This window comes from Podarcis erhardii, assembly GCF_964252035.2.
Source record: "Podarcis erhardii genome assembly, chromosome: 1".
Lineage (NCBI taxonomy): Eukaryota > Metazoa > Chordata > Lepidosauria > Squamata > Lacertidae > Podarcis > Podarcis erhardii.
Window position 1 is genome coordinate 79,037,662 of NC_138497.1, and position 27,128 is coordinate 79,064,789.

The 27,128-nt window shown below is 42.5% G+C and overlaps 2 protein-coding genes across 16 annotated transcripts in view; one reads left to right on the forward strand and one right to left on the reverse strand.

Moving 5' to 3' along the window:
* The window catches only part of RASSF7 (Ras association domain family member 7), a 90,340-nt gene that overhangs the window by 35,002 nt on the left and 28,210 nt on the right, over window positions 1–27,128 (reverse strand). For 3 of the 15 annotated variants that reach the window (XM_081854257.1, XM_081854255.1, XM_081854250.1), the window contains one exon: window positions 18,205–18,384. The exons of 11 other annotated variants lie outside the window; for them this stretch is intronic. The gene's annotated coding sequence lies outside the window, so the exon portion shown is untranslated. Of the gene's footprint in view, window positions 1–14,105; window positions 14,442–18,204; window positions 18,385–27,128 lie in introns of those variants that run through there. One more of the 15 variants, XM_081854259.1, reaches the window with a different exon arrangement.
* The window catches only part of LMNTD2 (lamin tail domain containing 2), a 77,758-nt gene continuing 65,319 nt past the window's right edge, over window positions 14,690–27,128 (forward strand). The window contains exon 1 of the mRNA XM_081854207.1: window positions 14,690–15,031. The gene's annotated coding sequence lies outside the window, so the exon portion shown is untranslated. The remainder of the gene's footprint in view (window positions 15,032–27,128) is intronic.

Consider the following 27,128-nt stretch of genomic DNA (forward strand, 5'->3'; position numbering starts at 1 on the left):
AATTACCTTCTGCTTTTTGAGCCTTTCAAGAATTCATTATATGGCCTAGCCAGTTACTACAACAAATCCTATGGACAAAAAAAAAAAAATGCCCTGAGCTGTGTCTGACTAAACATCTTTATTTCTAAATTTATTAAATCTGCAAGTCACAGGTTAGATCAGAGTATCCTGCCTGCAGAGAAGGAAAGATAGAGAAGCAGCAACTCTACATTTGACTTGACCACACATACTTAATGCCCCGAAACCATAGATGGTATAAAGAAAGCTCATGACTAGTGCTCACCCATAAGAGAGGTCTACTTCTGATTCTGATCAGAAATTATCTTCAAAAAGGGTTGAGAGAAGAAGCAGCTCTCAGTTTTCATGTCATCCTCTTCCTGGGGTTTGACACTGCAACACTGTGTGCCCTTGCAACAATGGGAGAGCACTATTTTATACTTGGTGGTAGGAAACTGTCTTAGCTGGAGCTCTCCATAGCTATTTTAGCAATCCCGCCATGGTGCAAGTGTGTTTGAAGCCAGATCACAGTTAACTGTATGAGGACAAATGCTTTCAGTTGGAGAATCACTCCCCTCTCAATAGATAAGGATGACAAACCATCACAACCACTCAATCAGTGTCATAGCTCCTCCACTTGGGGAAGCGGTTCCACAATATCTTGCATATCATCACCCCTCTTTTATTTCTGAAACCTTGGAAAAAGTTGTCTGACTAAGACAGAGGGATGCTACCAATGTAAATGAGAATTTGTGGAGAATTGCTAAACCTCTTGAGTTTATTTCTTTCAGTTTATTCAGGTTTATTTCCTCCCTATTTATTTCAACTGAATCTACAAGACAAGGTTGTGGGTTCTGAATCTGCTGAGCCCCTGGTAGATGGGAACTGACATCCCAGTTCTTCTTTCATCTCCTTTTCCTAGTCTGTAATAAACATTCTGAATCACCCCAAGACACTCACTGAACCAGAAGCAGACCCTGCCCAGCCTGGATGGCTCCTGACTGGTAGAATTCCATTGATCTGCCAATCATTCCCCTATCTAGTCACCCTGATGGGGAGGGCTATTTACTGTGTTATGTCATCTCTTATGGATCACTAGGGAGAGGCCCTTGCATCTGGCAAGCCTGATGCTGATCTTATGTAAGTCAACGTAAGTATACAATTTAGAATTCTGTATGTTCTTTCATTAGCCTCTTTTATTGCTCTCTTTTATTGCTTTTAAATAAACTTTGTTAATTTAGGTACATGACCCCAGTCAAGCTTGCAAAGATATATCATTTGCCTGATAATAATAAATGTTGGAAGTGTAAAGAGGCTGAAGGAACATTCTTTCACCTCTGGTGGACATGCCCTAGAGTGAAGGCTTTCTGGGAAATGATATATAACGAGCTGAAAAAGGTATTTAAGTATACCTTTCTTAAGAAACCAGAGGCCTTCCTCCTCGGCATTGTCGGCCAGAGTGTGCAAAAGAAGGACCGAACCTTTTTTATGTATGCTACAACAGCAGCAAGGATACTTATTGCTAAAGGCTGGAAAACTCAAGACTTGCCCACACTGGAAGAATGGCAGATGCAACTGATGGACTATATGGAACTGGATGAGATGACTGGCAGAATCCGAGACCAGGGAGAAGAATTGGAGGAGGAGAACTGGAAGAAGTTTAAAGACTATCTGCAAAAGCATTGTAAACTGTATGAATGTTAAGAAAAATGTAAGATCTGTAACATCAAGGCTCTAACAAATTAATAACCTTTATGTATAAAAGTCAATGTAACTGAAAAATAAGATAAATTGTGGATAAATGGTATCCTATAATTAACCTTTGACAAAAGAAATCTAAAAGATTAAATTTGAGATTTGAATATTGGGAAATTTTAATTAGATAAACTAAATTAAGTTAATAATTTGCTGGTAAAACTTATGAGTCTAGAGAGTAGGAACAAGAGGCGTGAGGAAGTCCAAGGATGTTTATGAAATGATGATATCTGAAATTGATATGTTTTTATATATATTTATTGTCAAACAAAATTTAATAAATATTATTTAAAAATAAATAAATAAACTTTGTTAATTTAAACTCTGGGGTTGGGTGGATTTGCTTACCCACCAGATTGGCTAGGCAAGCAGGTGGAGCAGTCTTGGGATCACATGCAAGGCTTAAAAGGACAGGTAAATGGGAGGAACAGGATTGTGCCGATTTGCGGTGACCAGTTGTTTTCTTCCTCTCAGGTGACTACCCCTCGAGTCCAGAGGTTATCCTTGACTTATTGCTATGGTGCACAGAGGAATGGCTGTGACAAAAAGGTCCTGATCTCTGTCCTCCATGTCTTAGCAAGAAAGGCTTGTCGTTTTCCAAATCCATGGGTTACAGATTAGAATGCCTAGCAGAGAGGCAGGGAAAACCCAGTGGTAATTAGCTGGAAACCACCAGTGGTCACTCAAGGCTAACTGGGATACAGAACATTTTAAAATGTACTGTGCCCATACAGTCTTTGTCCCTCACCATCAGAAACCTGCAACTAACCATCTGTGCTGTTTTACTTATGAGGAGACCAGAAGTCTGTTTTAATTAGAGAAGGAAAGAATAGCTAGATGGTTCTTTTTGGTTTTTTCACCTTGAAACAACACTCTGCTTTGTGCCTATTGTCATCTTCTTCCTTGTTTATTTTTTTAATAAATTTTATATAAATTGGCTGTGGGGTTCTTGGCTGTGTTAATGCAATAATCCACAGAACTGGCAATCTCCCACATGCCTACACACTGGACGCATACTAGTGGTGTGAATGAGTGTGGCCTGACCAGGGGTTGTGGGGAGCAGGCTGCTCTGATCTCTGGGATGGGAGCTAGCCCTGTTTTCCCAATAAGTTGAGAAGAATTTGCCCAGGAAGCACAGCTGTCATTTTAAACATACATGCCTTGGACTGCAAGAAATCACTTCCATCTGGGTGCAGAGGGTACTAAAGGGGAGTGTGGTGGCAGCAAACCAGGTAGCTTAAGAGACAGTTATGCAAAGAAGGCCATAAGCAGACACTCTTTGCCTCCACTTTCATTACAGTAGAAAACTTACTTGTGAATAAATTCACAAAGCACTTCCAGCCTGGCTTGCATCACAGGGTGGGTGGAATGGTGTTCATGACAATATTGCTCAAATACCACAGGAAAGTTGTTGTTACTCCTGCTATTGTCCGTTTAGCCTGTCTCAGCTGGAACTGTTTATTATTATCATCACCACCACCATCTTTAATAGTAAGAGACGCATACAGTGCTGCCCCGCAAGACGAATGCCTCGCAAGACGGAAAACTCGCTAGACGAAAGAGTTTTCCGTTATGGAGGTGCTTCGCAAAACGAATTTCCTATGGGCTTGCTTTGCAAGACGAAAATGTCTTGCTGGTTCCTGCGGGGGTTTTTTCCTCCCCCCCCCCTTTTTCTAAGCCGCTTATCCGCTAAGCCGCTGAAAGCCGCTAAACCGCTAATAGCGCTAAGCCGTCAATGGGCTTGCTTCGCAAGAAGAAAAAACCGCTAGACGAAGACGGATTCTTTTCGTCTTGCGAGGCACCACTGTATTGTACAAACATAGAATATGTTTTTTTAAAAAATACTGCTAGTCCAGAGTGTGAGTTACAATTCAGAACATTAAAAGGAGATACGATCTTGCCTTTTGAAGTACACTACCTGGAACCTAAGAGATATGCCACCATTTTCAACTCAGAGAGCGGATTGTGTGATCCTGAGCAGATTTATTGTTCTGCAATTGTGTAAAGTTAGTTAAATAGGTAACAGCACTCTGGAATAAGGGATTTCAAAACTCTATAAACAAGACAAATCCTTTAAAATAAGGAGGTATCCATCAATTCCAAGATGAGAAAAAGAAAGGTTAGAAATATCCTCCAGTTGAAACAGACCCTACATGGCAAACCAGTGAATACAATTACAGGCACACAAGCAAACCCATTTTGGGTTTGAATCTGCACTTTGTTCTCTCCCCACTGCACCCCATGATAAAAGTTTTCATCAAATACTGTACTGGAAGCTTACAAGCTGCAGAAACTCATCTCTCAAACTATGTTGTGCTCTACTCTAAACATGGTGCAGTCTTTAAATTTTATCTTTACTGAATTCAAGCCAAATACAGTACCCAAAAAACAGAAGCTGCTGTACACTTCTTCTGTCTTTTTTTGGAACTGATAAAAAACACAGGCATGGTTCTGATTCCCAAACATGTAAAAATTTGGCAAGCATTTGAACAGTGAGCAGCACTAGCAATGTATCTTTTTATTTATTTACTTTTTCCACTTTCAACAAACAAGCATAAGGACAGGGGAGGGAAAATAATGTAATCTAGTGGAAATGGCACATCTTTATCATGAATCATTCTGATAAAGTAATGATTCAAGAAAGTAGTTTTGTGTTGCTCCATATAACTAATCTTTGCAGCAATTCTAGGAATCACAATGTTCTTGCCATTTAAGAATCAGGCAAATAAATGACTGGCTATTTCCTGCCAGGTTAAAGATAGCAGCTGTTTGGGGACCCTGAAAGCCACAGCTGACCAGGGAATAATGCTGCAACTACAATAAATTGCTTCTGAAATCTAACAGGTACTCAAGTTGTTAAATAGTAATTTACAACCAGAAAAAGAAAGATACGTAAATAAAATACCCCATTCAGCATTCTCCCCACCATTTGCCAAAAAAAAGAGTTCTGAATATTTGACTCATTGTTACTATTAAACCAGATTTGAAGGCCCTGGAGGGATTGGCTGCACTACAGAATTCCTTGCTGGAAAAAGGTGTACATACAGTTATTGTTTTCAAAAGTGAAATTGGGTAACTTATTAGAGGGAAATTTAAACATTATCAAACAGAATTTTAAAACACTGCCAATATATATATTGTCTGAATTGACCTCTAACAATGCTGTGAACCACACACTGTTTTGCGCTCCCCAGGACAACAAAGAAACTTTGTTCTAACAACCCACATTTTAGCCAGCAATGCACACATGCGCCCCTGCTACAGCAAACAAGATACAAAATCACTTGGACATAAATTTAAATATGATAATTCCACCCTAAGGAAGAACTAGCTATAATCAATTAGTAATTAATAGCAAAGGATGAAAAGGCCACATGTCAAATCAGACTTCTCACACAGGTCAATAAAGAAATAGGACGTGGGAGAGACCCAGACTTTTTATGCCAGACTAGCAGGGTGATGGCATGGCTAGGTAAAGGTAAAGGGTAAAGGGACCCCTGACCATTAGGTCCAGTCGTGACCGACTCTGGGGTTGCGGGGCTCATCTCGCTTTATTGGCCGAGGGAGCCGGCATACAGCTTCCGGGTCATGTGGCCAGTATGACTAAGCCACTTCTGGCGAACCAGAGCAGCGCACGGAAACACCGTTTACCTTCCTGCCGGAGCAGTACCTATTTATCTACTTGAACTTTCATGTGCTTTCAAACTGCTAGGTTGGCAGGAGCTGGGACAGAGCAACGGGAGCTCACCCCATCGCGGGGATTTGAACCGCCGACCTTCTGATCGGCAAGCCCTAGGCTCAGTGGTTTAGACCACAGCGCCACCCGCGTCCCTTGGCATGCCTACAAGGTACCAATAAGGCACCTTCTCCATGTTAGAAGGATAAGCATAACAGCTTCAGCCACTCACTAAGGCTTGATGTTTATGCAAGACTACTTGAGATATAGTAAGCATCCAGGGCAGAAGTGAGGGAAGCAGATGACAATGTGTCTTTCACCCTCCTCTTATGCATCTGCCTCCAGCAGTGGTTGTAGCTCTTGCGGACCCCTGCTTAAGAGCATGTGCCACTGAGCTCTGTGGTACCTCTGAGGTAAATGTGCACAGAGTCAAGCTTTCAAGGTGACAGTGTAGTTAGACATTAGTTTTGGGGTGTGGGGTTTTTGTTTAATCTATCACTTTTAATAGTTACCATATTCCCACATGAGAAAATAAATGTAGGGTTTTGTTTTGTAGGAACACAAATTTCACATATGTGTATTCAACAAGCCTTCAGGAACTCTTTAAGAATCATAGAGAGAGAATGTTTCTTAACAAATCCAAGTTTCATGTATGCTTGAAGGTTTTTGCTACATTTTTTCCAGTAATGGTGTGCAAACACTTTCATTAATATTCATTTACAACAAGAAGTTTTAAAATCCGTAAAAACCAACCTTTTCAGAGGACTGAACAAGTAGCCAATCATTCATTCAAGGCTGAAATATTTGGTCAGGATACTGGTGTGTTTTGAAAGTGCCCACTTTTGGGAGCAGTGTATGCTATTAATTAATGGGGGGGGGATCATAAATCCTAATCAGAAAACATTCATAATGGGTCTCTCCCCCCCCCCCAAACTGAGCCATGCCTGCAGTTAAGCAATTCAGTCTGTTATCTTTCAGAAAAACTCACAGCGTTATCTCACCCTTCACAAGCTAAGCAGCTTGTGTTCAGCTGCCAAAGTACAAATCATTGCTTCTCAGCAGGTGGTCTTTTTAAATTGAACAGAGAGGAAAGGTATCACAGAATAGCTGCGAGTAATCATGTCAACGCTGCCGTTATCAGATACATTTTTTTTACCTATGCTCTTCATACTTATGCAACAGCAACAGGGAAAGATGTTTCAAGCATAATGCATAGCACGTCTCCCATCTCCTAGGACTTGGCTTGCATTTTCCCCAGAAATAAACAAACTGGTTCTGGTCAGTGTCTACCTGTCACATTAGGGCTTAATGCTCAACTGACATTATGTTGCAATTCAACTGAGTGGAGGTAGAAGCCTATGTGCAGATCAAATGCTACACAGCTTGTTTTAATGGTGTCCAGCTATACAGCCATAAGCACAGTTCTATCTATATTGGCTGATGTGTTGAATTGGCTTTTAACACCCAATCACAATCTGTTGGAGTGGGGTGGGGGGGTCAGCAACTGACACCAGGTGTCAAAAACCAATCTGGACTTCATCAGCATACAAATATCAGCTCAGCTTGCAATACAACATGGTGAGGAAAAAATAATCATATGATGGCCAGAGACTCGAAGGACTGTGCAGATAAAACTGACATGGTAGTGCCCATCTTCACAGATATTAAAATCCTAAAGAGATTTAGTGACCACTTCAGCAGTTTAGTAATCAGACAATGAACCAACTCCTTGCATTCCCAGTTCTAAGATACCTACATAACGTCATCTATGCACAAACCTATAACAACTATCTTTACATTAAAAAGTCACTGCATTGATTCACAGCATCCCAAATACCTGATAGTGCAGCAAAACCACTTTGGATCCTAAAATAGTACTTTATCATATTATTCAGAAAGTGTTCAACAACTTTCTCACTAAGATCTCAATCTCATTACTCACCTGATGACTGCTATGTGGCTTATTATTGCAAGGTATTGGAAGACTCTAAATACATACTTGTTTGAGATATGAATCACACAACTCTGCGACTTAATATTAATTGACAAACTGACAACCCATGTCCAAGAGTCAAACAGACAAGAAAAGTCCCAGAAAAGGGTCTTAATCAACATAGTGGAATGCAATCATTTACAAGTATTCTCAGTTAAGACAATGCTCCTTTCTCTGCCTCAGCTTCCCCTTCTACACTTTGCACATCTGCCTCATCTAGCTACAAACACAGCTGCTGTCAGTATTATATCCAGATGGTGGAGTGCTACCTTGATATTTTCAAACATTACGTTATAAGCTCAGAGAAAATGGCAACATGGAACTGAAGGAAGCAATTTCTTTTCCCTTAGAGGGGAGAAATATTTATCCATTATAGGGGAAGGGTGGGAAGCCAGGGATTTCGGTTCTCAATAGCCTCTTGAAACAAAAATATATTCCTCAGACAGGTGTTTAGCATAGATATACCCTCACACAATAACGGCTCTCCAGTACTGATCTTTTAACCAAATCACAACACTGCAGCAAACTATTCACGGAGAGACGAAGGTACTACTTCGCACACCAGGTTCCCTTCAGACATTTTGGACTACAAGTTCCATCAGCTCCAGCCATCACAGTGCTGGCTGGCATAGTCAACAGCCAGAGTCCAACAGCATGTAGGGGGCCACTTGGTCCCCATCCCTGCTGTACAGAGTGTCACCTGGTTGCCATTACTTCATACTGAAAGAAAAGCTCTTCTGCATAAATCCACAACCATTATTATTTTCTAGTACTTCATAACTTTGAGGACTGAACACTAGCAATGAAAGAGGTTCATTGCTCTCTAGCAACATAGGCTCCAGTCCCCAGACCCAATATTTTGAGGGTGGTAGTCAACGAAATCTTACCCACTGAAATTATGATAGTTAGCTCTGTCATGTTTATTAATTTCAATGGGTCCACTCTTGAGTAAAACGAAGTTGAATTACCACCCTTAATCACCAGTGGCAATTTGTGCTCTTGATTAGATCACTTCCATATCAGGAGCAAGGCATGCTGGTTTTGTTCCATGGGGAAAGGAAACAAACCTCTACTTTTTCGTATATCAGGAATTAAACAGTCAGCTACAACCTGAAGATCATAATTAACATATTGTGATTTGGCAGCATACCCAAGTTACTCCCACATATTTCATTGAAGTGAAATCCTTATCTCCCTTCTCCTATTTCTCACTGAAGCATAAGAGAAAACTCACAAGAGCCAAACACGTATAACATCCAGATAAGCAAAGAAATCAATTGTTCTAATCCGATATATTTAACAGCAATCTTTTGAGATGCAAGGACTACCTTCAACATGACACCCACATTTATTTCATTTTTTTTTAAGTTTCTGTCTCCCATTTTGACTTTCATCTGAAGCAGCCTAGTCAATGACTTCTGCATCAATATTCACTTTAGCTTTTCTTTTCTTTTCCCCTAGCATATATAAGCTCCTTTTCCTTTGGGCCTGTGTGTCATTCATAACAAATCAGCAGCTAACAAAAGTGGTGGCAGATTGACACTTCCTGAAAAAAGCAACTTTCATGGTGTCTAACATGTTTTGGAAAGGATTCCCTCTTTCACCAGGGGCTGTTCTATAAAGAGTCAGTTTTTTCTCTCCTGTTTTTGTGAGAACCACATGCAGACCACACAGGGCCACTCATGAGTGACCCAGTGACTGATCACAACCCACCAGTTGACATATTTTAATAGCATCCTACCCAATTTAAAATTTAGTGTAATAGAGATTAGTGCTTCTTTTTAATGATTTAGCCCAATTCTAATCTGCATTCATGGAATGAAATGAACAACACTGTCTGTCAAATGATGACCTTAGCATGTACATTCTGCAGCAAAACATTGACAGCCATGTTTCCCAACCAAGACTCCACCTACAACTTGCTAGTTAGTTCAAGTATCTTTAATCTTTTCACACACAAGCTTTTACATAACTTATATTCCTCAGTGCACAAACCAAGTACACACACATGCTTCTCTCCCACACCTCTACATATCCCAAATGTTGTAATTAGTAACTGCTAGTCAAAACTACAGTTTTTGGACTACAGATGTAGTGGACACACAAATCTTGATGATGACAAAGTGTACTCAAAGCATATGCAATCAAAGAGAGCTTGCCTATTTACACCATATTCATTAATCATCAAAGGATATCTTCATATTTTTAGCAAAATAAATGAGAATTCTAACAGTTACAGATTCTAGGGCAACATCCTGGAGCTTCATCTTTCACTTTGCTATATTCTGCAATCAGACAGTAGCCAATTTAAAATGGTATTGTTAAGTCAATACAATTCTGAGCAAATGGTTCAATATGAACAGTATGTGCATGCTAACTGAGGATGCATTCTCAACTCTGCCTTGTATGCAGATGGTAAATAAAGAAGATTTCTCACCTCTGTCCTGTAATAGCTTTGTTATGGACTTTCATTATGAGACATACTTTGCATGTTAAGCATGCCTAGTCCCACAGAGCACCACTCATCTTAAATGCTCAACTGCACTTACCGTATTTTTCGCTCTATAAGATGCACCAGACCGTAAGACGAACCTAGTTTTTGGAGGAGGAAAACAAGAAAAAAAATATTCTGAATCTCAGAAGCCAGAACAACAAGAGGAATCGCTGCTCAGAGAAAGCAGCGATCCCTCTTGCTGTTCTGGCTTCTGGGATAGCTGCGCAGCCTGCATTCGCTCCATAAGACGCACACACATTTCCCCTTACTTTTTAGGAGGGAAAAAGTGAGTCTTATAGAGCAAAAAATACGGTAAATCCTACAAATGTCAAGAAGGCACATATACATAATGAAACCTATGTAACATTGCCAAATAGTTTTACAGCATTCTAAAGGAACTTAATTTTTCTAGCAACACATGTCAAGTGGTAGTTTCAACGGTAATTAAGACTGAATCCTACAATTACTTTCCTCAATTACTTCTGAGTAAACTATATTTAACATTAATATCTAACTTGAACATTGGGGGGGGGGCATCAGAAGGCAAGGCTCAGTAATCGTAACCCTATTTACCAGAGATTAAATCCCCTGCATTCAATAGGCCTTGCTTCTGAGTAGACATGGTTAGGAATGTGCTGTGATGGCACTTAAATCCCACAACACTTCAGAGATACATATCATCAGCATTAAGCAAATCTATGTGAACTTGGAGTAGCTTTTTGCCATTAGTAAATAGACTTGGACCTACTGGCAGTCTATCAGATACAACAGATTACTGTCTTATTCCATAAGGACTTCCATTAAACATGCCAAGGTAAATACATCCATCCCACAGTGGTCACTGAAAAGACTTCACTAACACATGTTGCTCCCTTTTGTGAATCCCCATCAGAATTCTTCTCACGCACTAATCCAATCTCATGTAGAGGGGTAGTAACACTAAGGACTCAGCTACACAGCTGCAAATAAAACATTTTAAATCTGTTGTAAAGTGCAATATACAAATGTGACACTAGATGGTGACAGTGAGTTATGCAAAATTCAACGTATTTTTCAAAACTTTTTTTTATAAAAGCATTTTGATACATGCTGTGGCTTGGTCTAGACATAAAATTTCCTGTTCCCTGAGCATGACTGAAGCATATGAAAAAGGCCACATAGATACAGTGTAGCATTTTGCTATAACCTGTTAAAGATAAACTCCATATCTATTATAGCTATCATACTGTTGTAATAAAAAATAGAATTACAGTGGTACCTTGGTTTACAACCATAATCCGTTCCGGAGGTCCGGTTGTAAACTAAAATAGGCTGTAACCCAAGGCGTGCTTTTGCCAATGGGGCCTCCAAAAATGGGTTGTAATTAAAAAAAAGAAAAAAAGATTGTAATCCAAAAAAAGGGATACACACTTCTGAGTTTGACATGGTTGTAATCCAAAACGGTTGCAAACCAAGGTACCACTGTACTGTTCCTTTAGACAAGGAGGACAAAAAATGTAAGGCATTCCCTGTTTAAGTGTTTGTACTATCAAATCAGAATATATTTTAATACCTTTTCATTCAGCAATTTCTTACAGCTTTGAGTAATCTACATACAATGTATACAACAAATTATTTAAAGATAGTATTCCTTTTCATTAGATTCTGCTTATACATTAGAAAATATTAAAGTTGGAGCCATGGTTTATCCTTTCAATATTGCATATGCCCCATATTGACTTCTAGGCTTTTTACTTCAACTGTCTATCGTTGAACTGTGTTGTTGGATAGCTGGAGTTGGAGAGAACGTTTTGCTATAGCCTTTGTAGTACATTAGACAGTGATGCAGCCCAGAGCCATAGCTGGGAGGGGTAGCAGGTTTTTTTTGCCCCAGGTGAAGCCTCCAGGGAGGCACCATTGAGGCTTCCAGCATGTGTGTGCATGGGGGTGCCAAACTGGGTCTTTGACCTGGGTGAAATAAAGCCTAGTTTTGCCCCGATGCAGCCAGCGCCACCACTCTATACCTATGATTTCCTTATCTCAAGGAATCCTGTACTCATTTGAGTTTGAACAGTGCACATAAAACTCAACATATGGTGAGCTCTGGAATACATTCCAGTGCATTACCCACCTGGAACTCACTTATCTCCATAAGGTCAGGATAGTATTTGCATCATTTTAATTCCTTCCTTCATGCTTTTTTTTTAATTAAAATGTCTACTGCATGTTGCACTGAGGCTTTCACTGACCAAACCTTCCATAACAACCGCCAAGCCTCTTTCTTCTGGGTGATTATAATTAGAACCCAATAAGGTGCATGAGTAAATCAAATGAATCCTTTTGATGTACGCTACCTTGCTTTTGTCAACAGAAGAGTAATTTGTCTAAGGTCACAACCCAAGTCAGTAACAAAACTCCGCACAAACCCCCAGAGGGTTCCAACCCAGAGTCCCATGATCTAACAATGCCACCTAATACAGGAAGTCACTTGGGGAAAGGGGTTGAGCATAGGACAAGCCCAAGGGGAGCAGCCAGATTTACATAACAGGCATAGCCGTTTATGGCAGATTCACACATGTTTACCTTATCCAGAGAATCTGCTTATAGGTATCACTTCTAAAGGGGCTTATTCTACTCCATGGACTGACTAGTGAAGCTGCTGCATGTTTGCATCAGGAAAAGGGAAGCACATGCAAATTGGTCTCTGTTGAAAAGTCGCAAATATTACATGGGTAGCCGAGCTCTACAAGATGCATTCCTTCTACTCTCAGTTTATTATGTCTGAAAGTCAAAGCAAATGCAAAGCAACTGGCAGTTCAGCATTGGTTGCAAAGGGATTTATTAATGCAGGGAAGTGTATAAAGTTACATAATGAAAAGGCTGTTTGTTTCATCTCCTTAACTTTAGATGGAGCCTCGCGCAAAAGCAGAAAACCTGTTGCCAGGCTGAGTGTAAACACAACAAGTGCAATTAAAACGAAGTCTGCTGCACTGTTGGTGCCACCTGTGCCTACTCATCCTCGCCTCCTACCAATCACTTTGATAGTTGCTTGGTACAGTAAAATGTTTCTAATACAAGATGTTCTTGAGCAGATAGAGAACTGTGTTGGGGGAAAACAATTACATTTTCAGAAGAAAGGAGGAGGAGAAAATATTGCACCAAAGTCTTAAACACTGTACTTCCAAATAAGTACAGAGGATTGCAGTCTTCTAGCCTACTGTTATGCACGTTTACTGATAAGAGGTTTCTGGTACAGCTCACATGCATTCACAGACTGGTTTCTTTTTTTATAGCTGTTGATACATGCTCTGAGCCTTAGGGGTAGGGTGGGTCAAATAGCAGAGTTCAAGGAAGAGGCCACATGCTTATAAATCAAGCGCAACAAGGAACAGGTATGCATAGCTGAGCCTCAGCTGACTGTAAATCACAATACATTGCGGTGCATTTGGTGGGTGCTTGCGGTTCAAGCTTCAATGGCCAATGCGTGCTTCAATTTCAACATCGCAGTGAGATCTTCTCACGGTTTGGGGGGGTAGGAAAAAAATCAACTAACTTTACATAGGGAGAGGGAAGCCCATCCCGCCGCGCCGCCAGAAGAATTAAGCCCGCAAGGCCATATAATCTGATTTTACGGCAGGCTGGGCATCTTCTGAAAAGCCCAGGAGCCAATAGGCAAACGGCGGAGCCAGAGACTCGGTCCTCAAATATGTGCGACTCTCGGGGGCCGAAGCAAAGAGACGCGAGCAGGTTGAACAGGCTAAGCCGCTCCGCCGAAGGCTGCGAGCGAGTGGATTTTCCCCAAGGAATGGAAACGGGAGGCAGCTCGCGAGGTGGCCCCACCCTCCCCCAGCAGGGGGAAATAAAAGTGCCGGGTGATTCGCCCAGCGGGTGATTCCCAACTTGTGGAAGGCGCTGCCCATGGCAGGAGGGGGCCCACGATACAAAGGTCCAAGGAAACCAAGGGAGAGCGAGAGACCTTCCCGGCGACCCAGCGGGAGAAAAGAGGCATCTGTTGCGGCTCCCGCGAGGGAAGCGGGCGGAGGGGGGTATAATTGTGTGAAGAGGCGGGACTGGAGAGAAGGGGGGTTCTGGGGCTCCAAAAGTAAAGGCAGAAGGCGGGTAAATCGCACGGGACAACACGGAAACGGGGTCCGTGTGGGAGGCAGGGAGAAAGAGCGACCCGAGAGTCCATGGCGCGCGCACTCCCTTACCTGGCCGAGTCTCCGCTCGCTTAAGCCGGGACAGAAACAGCCGAGCAAATCCTCTTTCCCGAGTCCAGCCCCTCCGGCGGCGGCTTCTTTCCGCCTTCTCTCGGCGCTGGCAGAACTGCTCGTACCTCCCGCGGCGCAAGGTCACCCGCTCCCCTCCAGTGGGCGAGCTGGCCCCTCGGTGTCGTCGTGCAGCATTCCGCTTCGCTCTTCTGGCTCCGGGTTTCGTAAAGCGCCCCCCCCCCACGGCCGCGGCCCCCCGCGAGGGTTGCAGCAAGTTGCTGGCTCGCTCGCTCGCTCGCTCGCGCCTGCCTTCCCTCACGGCGGACGCGCACTAGGAGCCTCGGCTGGCACGGCGCGCGCGCGCACTTCTCCCAGCTGAGCTCCTGGCAGAAGAAATGCGACGCTTCGCTTGGTCTCCGCAACCTGCAGCCTCGCCTCAGCGCACCGGCCCGGAGCGCCCGGCTCGCGCTCCTCCCATTGGCCAGCCCCGCCTCCCCAGCCCCGGGCTCCGCCCCGCCCCCCGCTATGCCAGGTATGGGCAGAAGTACAACAGAGCAGCGGGGGAGAGCAGGAAGCGCCGTTTGCTCCCCTTCCGCTGCCAGCCAGCAGATTCCCAAAGTTTGGAGGAAGACGAGCTGGCGTTTCTTTTTGAAATCGATATCCGTGGCAGAAGGCGGGTTTTGGAATCGTTCCCTAGCTCTAGGAGAGCTTTCCCCTGAGGCCAATCACGTTGCATCCAGAGCATTGCCAAGTTTTCCTGGGTCTTTCCTCATAGCGTTTAGGTAAACAAACACCTGACCAAAGCCAACGCTTACCTCTTCCAAGGCCACTTCGTTGGGAGTTTGGGACTCTTAACTACCTGGTGACAAATGAGGCTACCGCTCGCACCAGGAATCCTGGCTCTACAGCACCGGCAGATCCACTTGGTAGGTTGAATCAGGAATCTGCACTTCCTTGTTCGAAGGTTTTGAAGTTATTTTCATAAGTGACTCAGCAGAAAGAATATAACAGAAGTCGGGAGCTTTCCATGGGCCTAATTGGCAGGAGTCCTATTTCGGTCGGGAGGGGCTGTGCTCCCCAAGCCACAACCACCCATCCCACACCTGGTGTCACATGGTCAGACATGGGGCAGGTAAAGACACCACTGCAAAAGTGTTGTTATTCGGTGACATTTAAACTTTGCATGTGCAAGCCCCACTGAGATTCATTCCAAAAAAATTTTGGTTGGATGTTCCACTGAAATTAGTGGGACTTTATACTTACCATAATGTATGTTTACAGTTGGGATATTAATGTTATAGTCTTAGCTTTGTCTCTATCTCAAACTGAATTACCTAATCCAGTTCCACCCCATACTCCTGCAATAAGTCATGGCAAATATTTGCCCTTGCATTAATCAGAGCTGGATCAAATCCATTTCTCATTCTTCCTCCTCTTATTGCTAGAAATTGCAATGCATTCCAGAACTCTAGAGTAGTACATTTAACCTAGTTTAACAAAACAAGGGCAAATTTACATTTGTTTAGTAAAAAGAGACAATGACTTGTTGAATGGCATAGGTCTGCATAGCCATAGTACTCTATATTACTAGCTACATAATTAGCTGCTAACACTTACGTATGAAGTCACCATCTTATGTGATGATAATAACAAGAGGCAGGGCTGGAAGCTGAGTTGCATATATGTTGCAGTTGTTTAATGCAGCCTTCCCTTCAGATGTTTTTGGACTCCCAACTCTCTTCACCCTGACTGTTGGCCCTGTCAGCTGGGGCCCAGTTACATGGGCTTTCCAGAAAAAAAAATTTGGTGCAAATTAGGCTATTATGTAAAGGGAACTTTTGAACTAAAAAATTCTCAGTTTGCATCAGAAAAAATCTGATATCAGAAACCACAGGAAGTGAGCTAATCTAGCATGTTTAAGTTACTTTTATTTAGCGGACAAGGTTAAAAACGTGGAAACTGCCAAACTTGCCTAATATTGTATTTGCAATTTGTGTCTGTCCATTGTTACTAATGAATGTATGAAATGGGAAAAATTCCACAGGAAAATTCAGCACTCTAAAAATTTCCACCCCAAATCACTACGGAGGCTTCTGTAAGTTGTTACCAAAACATCTGTAGAGCACCAGATTGTGAAATCTAGTGTAATCCAATCTAGTACTTGCTTACTTGGAAGTAAATCTGAGGTCAATATGATATTTTGCATACTAAGTGTACTTAGGTGTGCAGTCTCACAGTACAGGATTTTTTATACACATGTGACAAATTGCAGTTAAAATACAATTAAAAAATCATCCATGAAAGCGTTTATTGAAAGATATGCACAAGTTGAGCATAGTACTGTAGCCTTAGTTTTCTTCCCATTATGTTAAACAAGTGCCACCTTCACATTAGCAGCCCCAAGCACTGGACAGTGAATATAGATCATAGAATCATAGAATCATAGAGTTGGAAGAGACCACAAGGGCCATCAAGTCCAACCCCCTGCCAAGCAGGAAACACCATCAGAGCACTCCTGACATATGGTTGTCAAGCCTCTGCTTAAAGACCTCCAAAGAAGAAGACTCCACCACACTCCTTGGCAGCAAATTCCACTGTCGAACAGCTCTTACTGTCAGGAAGTTCTTCCTAATGTTTAGGTGGAATCTTCTTTCTTGTAGTTTGGAACCATCCACTCCACTAGATGATGATGATTGTTATTATTATTATTATTATTCCCAAAGTAACAAAAGTACATTCAGTGTCTGTTTTCAAATTGAAGAATCCTTCATACAAGTAAATTACAGTCAATTTGAAACACTTTTTGTGAAAGGGGAAAGAGGTAGGTAGGTGAGGGAGACATTAAGCTTTCATTCTTTACATAGTATATGAGTGGCACATTTTTTTGTCAGCATCACGTGGACAGGTGTCTTATTTTTGCTGGCAGAGTAAGAGATCACAGGAGCCCAGGGTGTGGTGGGTTGTAGTTGATTGGTTGCAGTGTGTTTTGTTGATGTGTGTGAGGTGGAGGCGTTGCTGGGTTAATTTAGCCATATTGATTCATATGATGTTGGGGAGGATCAGTCACTGTCTTGTTGGCCTGTGTATGTAATAAAAAGGAGCCACGCCAAGGTGAAGGCACCTTCCTTTGTTTGTCCTTGTGATAGTTTGTTTGTTAGTTAGCTTTTCTAGTAGGGTGGTTTTGCATACAGTTTGGTACCAGTGGTCCATGGACACTCCTGATAGTTCCCTCCAGTGTCTGGTTATGACACTCCTAGCTGCTGAGAGCATGTGACTTATGAGTTCTCTGTCATGTAAGTGTGCATTATTGCCTTGGGAAATGTTTAGTATGGCCTATACTAGAGTTGCTTCTATTACCTGTTTTGTTGTTTTGCAGATTTCTTGTAAGACTGATACCCAAAAGGATTGAATTTTAGGGCATTCCCACCACATGTGGAGGTGTGTTCTCATGGTGGTGCAGCCTCTCCAGAACCTAGATGAAGTTCCTGGGTGCATCACTGCCAGCTTATGTGGTGTTAGGCAGTGGTGAAGTGGCATGCTACAGCACGAGGGGCGGAGACCAGGTGAGGGCATGGCATGGCGCTCCTGGGGGCGTGGTATGCTGCCCATGGGGGTGTGTCATGCGTCCTGGGGGCATGGCGTGCTGCTTGCGGGGGCGTGGTACCCAGCACGGTGGGGGGTGCGTGGTGCGTGTCCGGGGAGCAGCTGTGATGGTACCCCCTTCCCTGATGGTGCCGGGGGCAGTGCGCTCCCCCCAGCCCCCCCGTTCCTCTGCCAGTGGTGTTAGGTACTATCTGTAGATAAGTTTCAAAGTGAGTTCCCTCCTCTTGCCTGAGAAGGGTTTAACGGGTGGGTTAGTGCACAGTTTCGACCATTGGGTTGGGTTTATTTCATACCCTATGTCGTGTTCCCATTGGTCTTTCACTCCACTAGCATTTTAAAGTAAAATATCATCATTTTTTCCCCCTTTGGAGCGAGCCCCTGCTTGTTCTATTTATGGCACAAATATTGCTGGCTTTCAGTTTTGTTTAATATCACTAACGGCTTTTTAAAAGACTCACAATGAAAAAACAAACCAATAGTACAGATCTTTCAGTACCTTCAGAGAGATTAAAGCTGCAATCCAAACTCCCTTACACTGACTGTGGGGTGCTTGGATTGAGCAGAGGCATCCTTCTGCTCACTTCTGCCAGCTCAGCTGCATTTACACTGGTGCAGATCTCCCATTCCTTTCAGTCTTCAAACAGGAAGGCAGCTGGAAATTGCACTAGCAATATTCCTGCAAAGAAGAAACCCCAAAATAGCATGGTCCGAGGGTGAGCCTGGGTTGCCCTGAGATCTGCTAGAACTAAGTTGCTGCCACAACTGGTGCTGGCTAATGTAGGAACCAATCCTGGCCTGGAGCTGACCTAGGGATTGGGTCCAATCTGTCTTCCCTCCCACCCTTTTCACCACTGAGTGGCCAGGCTGTGCATGGGACACTAGCTCTGTTGCTCTGCAGAGCCTCAGAAGCAGCAGAAAATTCAAATTTCTCTGTACGTTACAGAGTGATTGCTCTGAGAAGTCCTCAGGGCAAAGTATATAGGTCTGAAATTGTTCAGATGATACACAGTTGTTCCAGTTAAGAACATTAAGAACATTTTGGCCCATATTTGAATACTGACATGGTCTGGCATCTCGTTTCCTGCTCTGGGGACTTTTTATTTCTGAGAAAAGTCGAATAAGACGTTACATGATAGAAGTTCATAAAATGATGCATGGCATGGGAAAATTAAATTAAAAAAAGTTTTTCTCCCTCTCTCATCACACTGGAACTTATGCACATCCAATGAGGCTGAATGTTGGAAGATTCAGAAAAATTCAGGACAGATGAGAGAAAGTACTTTTTCATGCAGCACATGAAACTATGGAACTCACTACCCCAGGAGGCACTGATGGCCACCAATTAAGATGGCTTTAAAAGAGGTTTGCGGGTGGCGGGTGGCGCTGTGGGTAAAACCTCAGTGCTTAGGACTTGCTGATCACATGGTCAGCGGTTCGAATCCCCGCGGCGGGGTGAGCTCCCGTCGTTCGGTCCCAGCTCCTGCCCACCTAGCAGTTTGAAAGCACCCCAAAGTGCAAGTAGATAAATAGGTACCGCTTTATAGCGGGAAGGTAAACAGCGTTTCCGTGTGCTGCGCTGGTGCTGGCTCGCCAGATGCAGCTTGTCACGCTGGCCACGTGACCCGGAAGTGTCTTCGGACGGCGCCAGCTCACGGCCTCTTAAGTGAGATGAGCACGCAACCCCAGAGTCGGACATGACTGGCCTGTACGGGCAGGGGTACCTTTACCTTTACCTTTAAAAGAGGTTTAGGCAAATTCATGGAGGATAAGCCTATTAAGAGCTACTAGCCAAGATGCCTATGCTCTGTTTTCACAATCAGAGGCAGTAATGCTTCTGAACACCAGTTGCAGACCTCAGGAGAAAGTGCTTGGGTCCTTCTTGGGAGTTTCCCATAGGTGTTTGGTGGACCACATTGAGAACAGGATGCTGGACTCGATCGGCCATTGGCCTGATCCAGTAGGCTCTTCTTATGCTATTATACTCTGTACCTTTAGCTGCATGCAAGAATAAATAAGCAGGTAAAGGCAGATTTCCCCAGCATGGAAATAGGTGCAAAGAAGGGGAAACTATCCCTTGTTGATTTTTGCTCCTCATGCCACAGTTTAAGGCATAGAGTCTCCTGTGTCCATAAAAATAGATTACAACCCTCAGTTCCCTTTAAACAAAGCACCTCTAAAACAATGATAAATGTTAAGTTGCACACACAACTAAGGCTAAGCATTCCATTGGCAACAGAATGACACTGTAATTGGAGTTGATGTGAGCTGACACATGGAGAGTGCTTTGCTGTAATCCTACCAGCATCTGCAAGAAAACAACCTGATATACCACCTGAGCTGCTGGCAGTCAGCAGCTGACACCTTTATTTTTACCTGAGTCAAAAGTACACTTCCTGAGTTTGATCCAGTTTCTATCTAAGCTAGTAGCAAAACAAGGAAGTGACTCAGTGGCTCCATCTGAGTGGCCTATTCAAAGAATCAATCAGTTACTTATGCGAGTATTATTTGGATGTCATAAGCAATTAGGTGTCATAAGCAATTATAGGATTCCCTACCACTAGGGAAAAGTCCGTTTTCAGAGCAGAAGTCTTTGAACCAAACCAGGTGTTGTGAAGAATATCAGAATTCCCTGCTTTTTTATTTTTTAAACTAAAGGGAATGAGGAGAATTGGATTAGGTGATAATATTTAACCCCATGCTGTTTTCCTAAACCAAATTACCCTCCCAAAGCTGTTATTTGTCCTACATGGGGAGAAAAACATGCAGGTACTTGAATGGTGTTTGCATGTTTTCTCCCATGGGAGACAGAGCAGCTTTTGGGAGGGTTGATTAAAAATTGTGGTTTTGCTATTGGTTTTAAGCATCTTGTACAAATGTTATTTCCCTGATGTGGAGAAAATCTTTATCTCAATCAACACTTCCCCCACCCTATAGACCTGCTTTGATCTGTAAAAAAGAAAAAGCTGTGGGATATCTTGATCATGGATCTCCTGTATCAAAGTGTAACTTGTAAATGTCTGCTTGATGCAACCCACTTCCTTTTCTTCATTATCCCTAAATTTGGGCTTTGCGAACAGAACTGGTATTTGCATGGAGAATTCCTAGACTTAGCATCTTGCTCTAATACAGTTCAGAAATACTGTTCTTCATTTGCACTACTGCTACTTGTTTGCCAGCTTCTACAACTACAATAGGGACGAGGGTGGCACTGTGGGTTAAACCACAGAGCCTAGGGCTTGCTGATCAGAAGGTTGGCAGTTCGAATCTCTGAGACGGAGTGAGGTCCCGTTGCTCAGTCCCTGTTCCTGCCATCCTAGCAGTTTGAAAGCACGTCAAAGTGCAAATAGATAAATAGGTACCGCCCCAGCAGGAAGGTGAACGGCGTTTCCGTGCGCTGCTCTGGTTCGCCAGAAGTGGCTTAGTCATGCTGGCCACATGACACAGAAGCTGTACACCGGCTTCCTTGGCCAGTAAAGCGAGATGAGCGCCGCAACCCCAGAGTTGTCCGCAACTGGACCTAACGGTCAGGGGTCCCTTTACATTTACCTCTACAACTACAATGCTTACACTCCAAAAAATAGGTGCATGTGTATGAGGCAGTGACCAGCTCAGGGGCAGGGTCTCTTTTGGTTGTTTAGACCACATTGTTTATTTCCATGGAGGGAAAGAGCAAGCCTGTTTTACCAAAATTGCTTGGAATAGCCACTTGAACAAGAGAATGTCAAAATGTCAGAATGATTAAATCATTCAGGTTTATATGATTCTAGGTTGTAGATTTTTTTTTTCCAAGGGGAAATCCTTGCTGCACATTGATTTGGATTATAATCAAAAGGAAAAGCCAACAGGGAGTTTTTGTTGAATGCAGCAAGATAAACCTGCTTCATAAAAATAATTAAAAGCCTGTGTTTTGCTGACGATAAGGCGGTGCCATAAAACTGTCGCCTTTCTTGGCAGCAATCAACATGGGGGCTTGAAAAAATAATCTCTGTTTAGAGAACTGCCAGGAATGAAATGTGTCTACTTGATGTTTTCTAAACTCCAGTCATTTGCTAAAGCCTTTAAAGATTAGGGTTTTAAAGAAGCTGAGCCCCTGTCTCAAAAGATTTTGGGCTGGTCCTTAAATTCAGGTACATGTATTCCGAAATCTAAATCATACAAGCTAAAGAAAGAAGCAGGTAGGGAGGCAGTAAGAACAAGCTTCAAGAAAAAGCAGGATCCTTCCCACTATGGCAAAGGACTAAAATAGCTTCCCTGTCATAGCAAGTGGACGACTGTCCTCTGCTTGATCCTTTGGAAGACTGAGTGTGGTCTGCCAGTTTCAACGCATCAGTGCTATAAGGCAAAAAAAGGACAGATGTTTTTTCTAGCCATTCTTTGTTGTGTGTTCCTACTACTTGTTTGTTTGTTTTGTTTATATACCGCCCTTCATCATAAGATCTCAGGGCGGTTCAGATACACATACTACTACTACTACTACTACTACTACTACTACTACTACTACTACTACACCACACACACAGGTTCAGATCTACATGTTTCAAGGCTTAGAGTATCTGGGAGGAACGGCCATTAAATAGGTAAACGGCTATGAAGGGTTGAGAATTGCTCCATTTATCCTCTAGACAGATCATATATTTGATGGAGCCCTACTGGTACATTGGGTGAAAGTAGGCTGGCAGTACACTCATTTCTGCACCGATCAATATACAGTACACAAAGGGAAGTTCCAGGAGAATTCATGACATTCTAGGAAACAGTCCCAAGTGAAGCCCACCATCTAGTCTGAGAATCACTTCCTCAAGTCAAAGTACTGTATTAGGATAGGTCACATCCACACCATACAGCACATTTAAAATGCATGGCTTTCCCCAATGAATTATGGGAACCATGCTGGGAATTGTAGTTTTGTACAATTGTAGTTTTGGCTAATCTACAATTCCCCAGATTCTTTGAGGGAAGCCATGTGATTTAGTGCAGATGTTTGGGCCTGGCTAATAGCTAAATGCGATCTCTTGGAGCCATTGGTCTTAGCAACTTTATGAAAGGGCAGAATAAAAATATATCAGATAAATAAATAGATAACAAGCTGTGTGAGAGATTTTTCACAGACATTCTGGTAATTCAATGAAGGAGGTGGTAGAAACTAGTTTATAGGTGGTTTTTGAAAACCAATTCTGTGCTTTGTTTCTCAGATGACTGGTTAGGCCACTTTTTCTGGGATTGCATGTCACACAAATGCAATATGCCATTTGCACTAATTAAAATAAATATATTTGCTGTGTGGGCACTGTCAGGCTTATATTAGGCTTTAGGGAGCGTCTTTCCTTGTTTTAAATGCTTACGTTGCAAAATGTGTATACAATGTCACTCAGCTACCTTAATTGTTCTTTTAATTAATTTTTTCTTTGCTAGTTATTATTTAAGTAATGTATGTAGCACCCTAGAAGACATCATTCTTCTTGAAAGAGAATACAGTCTAGAAATGCATTCGGATTGATCTGCGGAGAACATGGAGCCCTTTTTCATTCTCCTTACAGAACTGAACTTGAATAGGTTTAAACCTCTCTGCCCAGCCCAGCATCATGAGGAGGAGGAAAATTTCACTTTGTCTGCCCTTCAGATGTTTGATCAGAAAAACAGAGGTGGAATTTTCCTCCCCATTGCAGTACTCGGCTAGGACTGGCTTAAAGGCCAGTGCCACAAGGTTACCTGCTGCAGATTCTACTGTTGCTAGCAAAGCTGGAGTGTTGGCAGGCCTTTAAAAAAGGCTTTGGAAGGCAGTTTTGGCCTACTGTATTTGTTTGTACATTTTGCAAAGCGCTTAATCATTCACCACCAAGTGGTGTACAGAAGACCTAATGGAGTAAGAGTAAAGATGAGTTAAATCTGAATTAAATTAAGAAGCCTGCTGGAATAAAAACCAAAGTATTTGGTTAGCACCAGATGTTCAACCTCTACTGGACATTCCACAAATTTGAATGCCCACAATACTGAATGCAAAGCTCCTTGTGGATATGAGTTGTGCATCCAAGTCATGGGGAACCAAAACAAGCGACTCCAAAGACCTCAGTGACTGAGCAGGGATATAAGGGATCAGGCAGTTCCTCACATATCCCGGTCCCAAGATGCTAATACAAGAACCTGCAATCTAGCCTTGTAGTATATGGGCAGCCAGTGCAAGATTTCAAGCACTGGAGTTATGTGGTCGTGATACCCTGTTCCTGTTAACAGTCTAGCTGCAGCATTTTACAACAACTAAAACCTGCAGACCAGGCCCAAGGATAGCCCCACATATAGCATATTGCAACAATTGAGGTTACCAATGAATGAATCATTATGGTCATTCTATCCTTGTCCAAGAATTACCGTAGTTGGTGTACCAGCCATAGCTGATAAAAAGAACTCCTAGCTACTGAGGGTAGTTGAGCCACTTGAGGCGACGACAGATCCAGCAACACCCCCAAAATCCAAACCTGTTCTTTCAGAGGAAGTGCAACCCAATCCAGAACAGGCAACTGGCCAAACTCCCAGACATAAGAACCATCAACCCACAGTTCTTCCATCTTCCCAGGGTTCAAGCTCAGTTTATTGGCCCACATCCACACCACCAGTCCAACCAAACAATGGTCCAGAACACTAGAAGTAGAGCTTGCTTGGCTTGCTTAGCATTATGTCTGAACCTGAACTAACCAGACTCATTTCAAACTGTCCACTAACTTTACAAACCATAAGCAGTAGACCAAGAACAAATCCAGGTTAAAGATCGTGGATCTCTGAAGTGCAGCTGTTTAGTCCAGGTTCATTCATAATGCTAAGGCAGAGGAGTCCAGAACAGACCCAATCCATAGCAGCTTCCTCCACTGCTGGGCAGGTCTCATTTCTGATTTGTTGAAGTACTGAAGGCCACACTGAAAGTTGCCACAGAACTCTGTCTGCTTCTGTCTTCCAAGGATCAGCCTAACCCAAAGATTCTCTGGAGTTAATTTCATGCAGATTAAATGCAAAGGAGAAACATATATTAAGTATGTGAATGGCTGATGGCCAGGTGGTGAAATTGGTGGTTGATTCTGTCGTACAATGAACTTCACTTCCCAGTTGTTAAGAATTATATTTGTTTATAATGCTTATTGAGTACACAAAATATGCATTGGTGGCTCTGTTATTCAGCTGATCTACAGCTAATTTAATTATCTTGCACACAAAGTGCCTGTCCTCCAAAGCATTACCTAAACATTTAAATGCTGGTACCTGGGATTCAATACATATTTGAGTCCTGGTTTAAATTAAGTTTTGCTGCCTTGTGAAAGTAAGTTTGCCTAAACAACCCTCCAAGTGGTTACTTGATCTGACATCTACCGCCACAAAGCTTCTTCTGAATTTTTAACTTTGTTGCTCCCTAGCTATGCCTTCTGGTTTATTCCATGACCCTGGTGACGGACCACCTCAGCCCCACACCCTTCTTTCTCATCCCTTTGGCCTGATAATTGAGTAAACAAATCTTCTAAGGAAAGGTAGGCTCCTTCTTACTGCTACTTAAGTGTAACTAGAGCACCACAGATACTTTTCAGAGACAGGAAGAAACTGCAGCTCTCATTGATCTTAGCAGAGAAGTGTTTGATCAGCACTTGTAAACACACACACACATACACACAAGCAAGCCCCAGGTGCTCATCACCTGCAGTTGCACAATGTTATCAGTAAATGGGTCCTTTTGTTCATATTTACCCACCCATCAAAGGGCTAAGGGGTAAAGAATAGGATTTTAAGTATGGATTTCAAATTATTTTGGATACATCGGAATATTTTCTATTTTAAAATTGCTTTTAGTATTCCTGCCAATTCATATCTTAACTGGAATTTATCCTATTTCACTTCCCTTTCTGGGTTTTTAAAGAGTTTTTCTCTTCTTGAAAAGTAATGCACTATGTATAAGTTTATTCATCTAGACAATTAAATGCCGACATTATCTTACTGCAAAGTTATAAATGGAAAGTTTTATGTATGTATTTATTTAAAATGTCCCTAAACATATGTCTTGAACTTGGGAATTTACTGCATGATTTGTTTAAGCTTTGAGAAACTGTGGGCAGCTGACTGCAGTTTTTTTCCTCACCTAGGCCCCAGCAGCAGCAGAAAAAAGAAAGAAGGGGGGGAAAGCAGATAAGTTACATTGTATGGTGGACTCCTGGCTCACCACACACAGAAGATATTCTCACAAGGAAGTTTCTCTTTCTGGACAAGGCTCGTATCAATGGGTGATTGTCAAAAGCTGTGTAGCATGTTGACACTGACATTCTCCTACTGGCAAAAGTCCCATGGCTGCTGCAACCTGTTGTCAGAAGTGATAATGTTGACCCTGGGTGTTACAATACACGTTGCAACTTGCACTCACCGTGCAGCAAACTAGATGACCCCTGGGGTCCCTTCCAATGCTATGATTCCATTTTATGAAATATGGGAAGCAAAAGGCAGCCAGGTAAGAAAAATCTCACAGGTATTTTCTTTAACACCATCCCAACTGCAGAGATGCTTTCATTGCTAAAGCTCTGTAGAGCACCATGAAAATGGATGGCGTTGCATGGATAACTTTTTTTTGTTTTACATGCTCACATTGAAAACACAAGGACTATTTCATGGTAGTCTCTACTGTAAGAAAACCCTGAGGTTTGATCCAAGAGCCGATGAAGTTACATAGAATAGCATTTTCAGGTCACACATTTCTTTTGTGGAGCGATCCCATGCATGCCTAAACAAATATGTATTGCAAGGGAATCATAATGACCCCTAGACTTCTGTTGGTTTGTCCTACTTATATATTGGGATTTCTTTAAAAAAGTTATGCTTTAACAAATTGAGTGAATGGGAACCTTTTCAAAGGTTACTCTTTCGAGGCAAACCGCCATGTTGAAAGAGGGCCTAGGGCTGCAATCCTATATCCACAAACCTGTGAATAAGCACTATTGAAATCAACAGGCCTTGCTTCTAAGTATAGATGTATAGGATGGTCATGTGAGACTTTAAGTGGAAGCATACATAGAATTGCAATGTAAAAGGAATGCTTTACAGCGCATTTCTAACCATGTCTACACAAAAGTCAGTCCTAGTTAATTCAGTGAGGCCTACTCCTTGGTAAATGGGGTTAGGATTGCAGCCTTTGACGTTAAATGCAATAAGGTCACCACTTTCAGTGAAGCTTGTTTTCACTTAGATGTGTTTAGGATTGTAGCCTGTGCTATAAAACCAGTTTGTGAAGAAAAACAAAGCTGAAGCAACAGAGCTGGTAACAATCCACCCCCACACAGGGCCCACCAGTGTTGGTTTTTCACAGGTACCAACCAGCATGCATTCCCGCCACCCCCCTTCCTGGGCCATAGCAAGATTCATTATGTTACTGAGTATGGGAATGCAAACAGCTTCAGT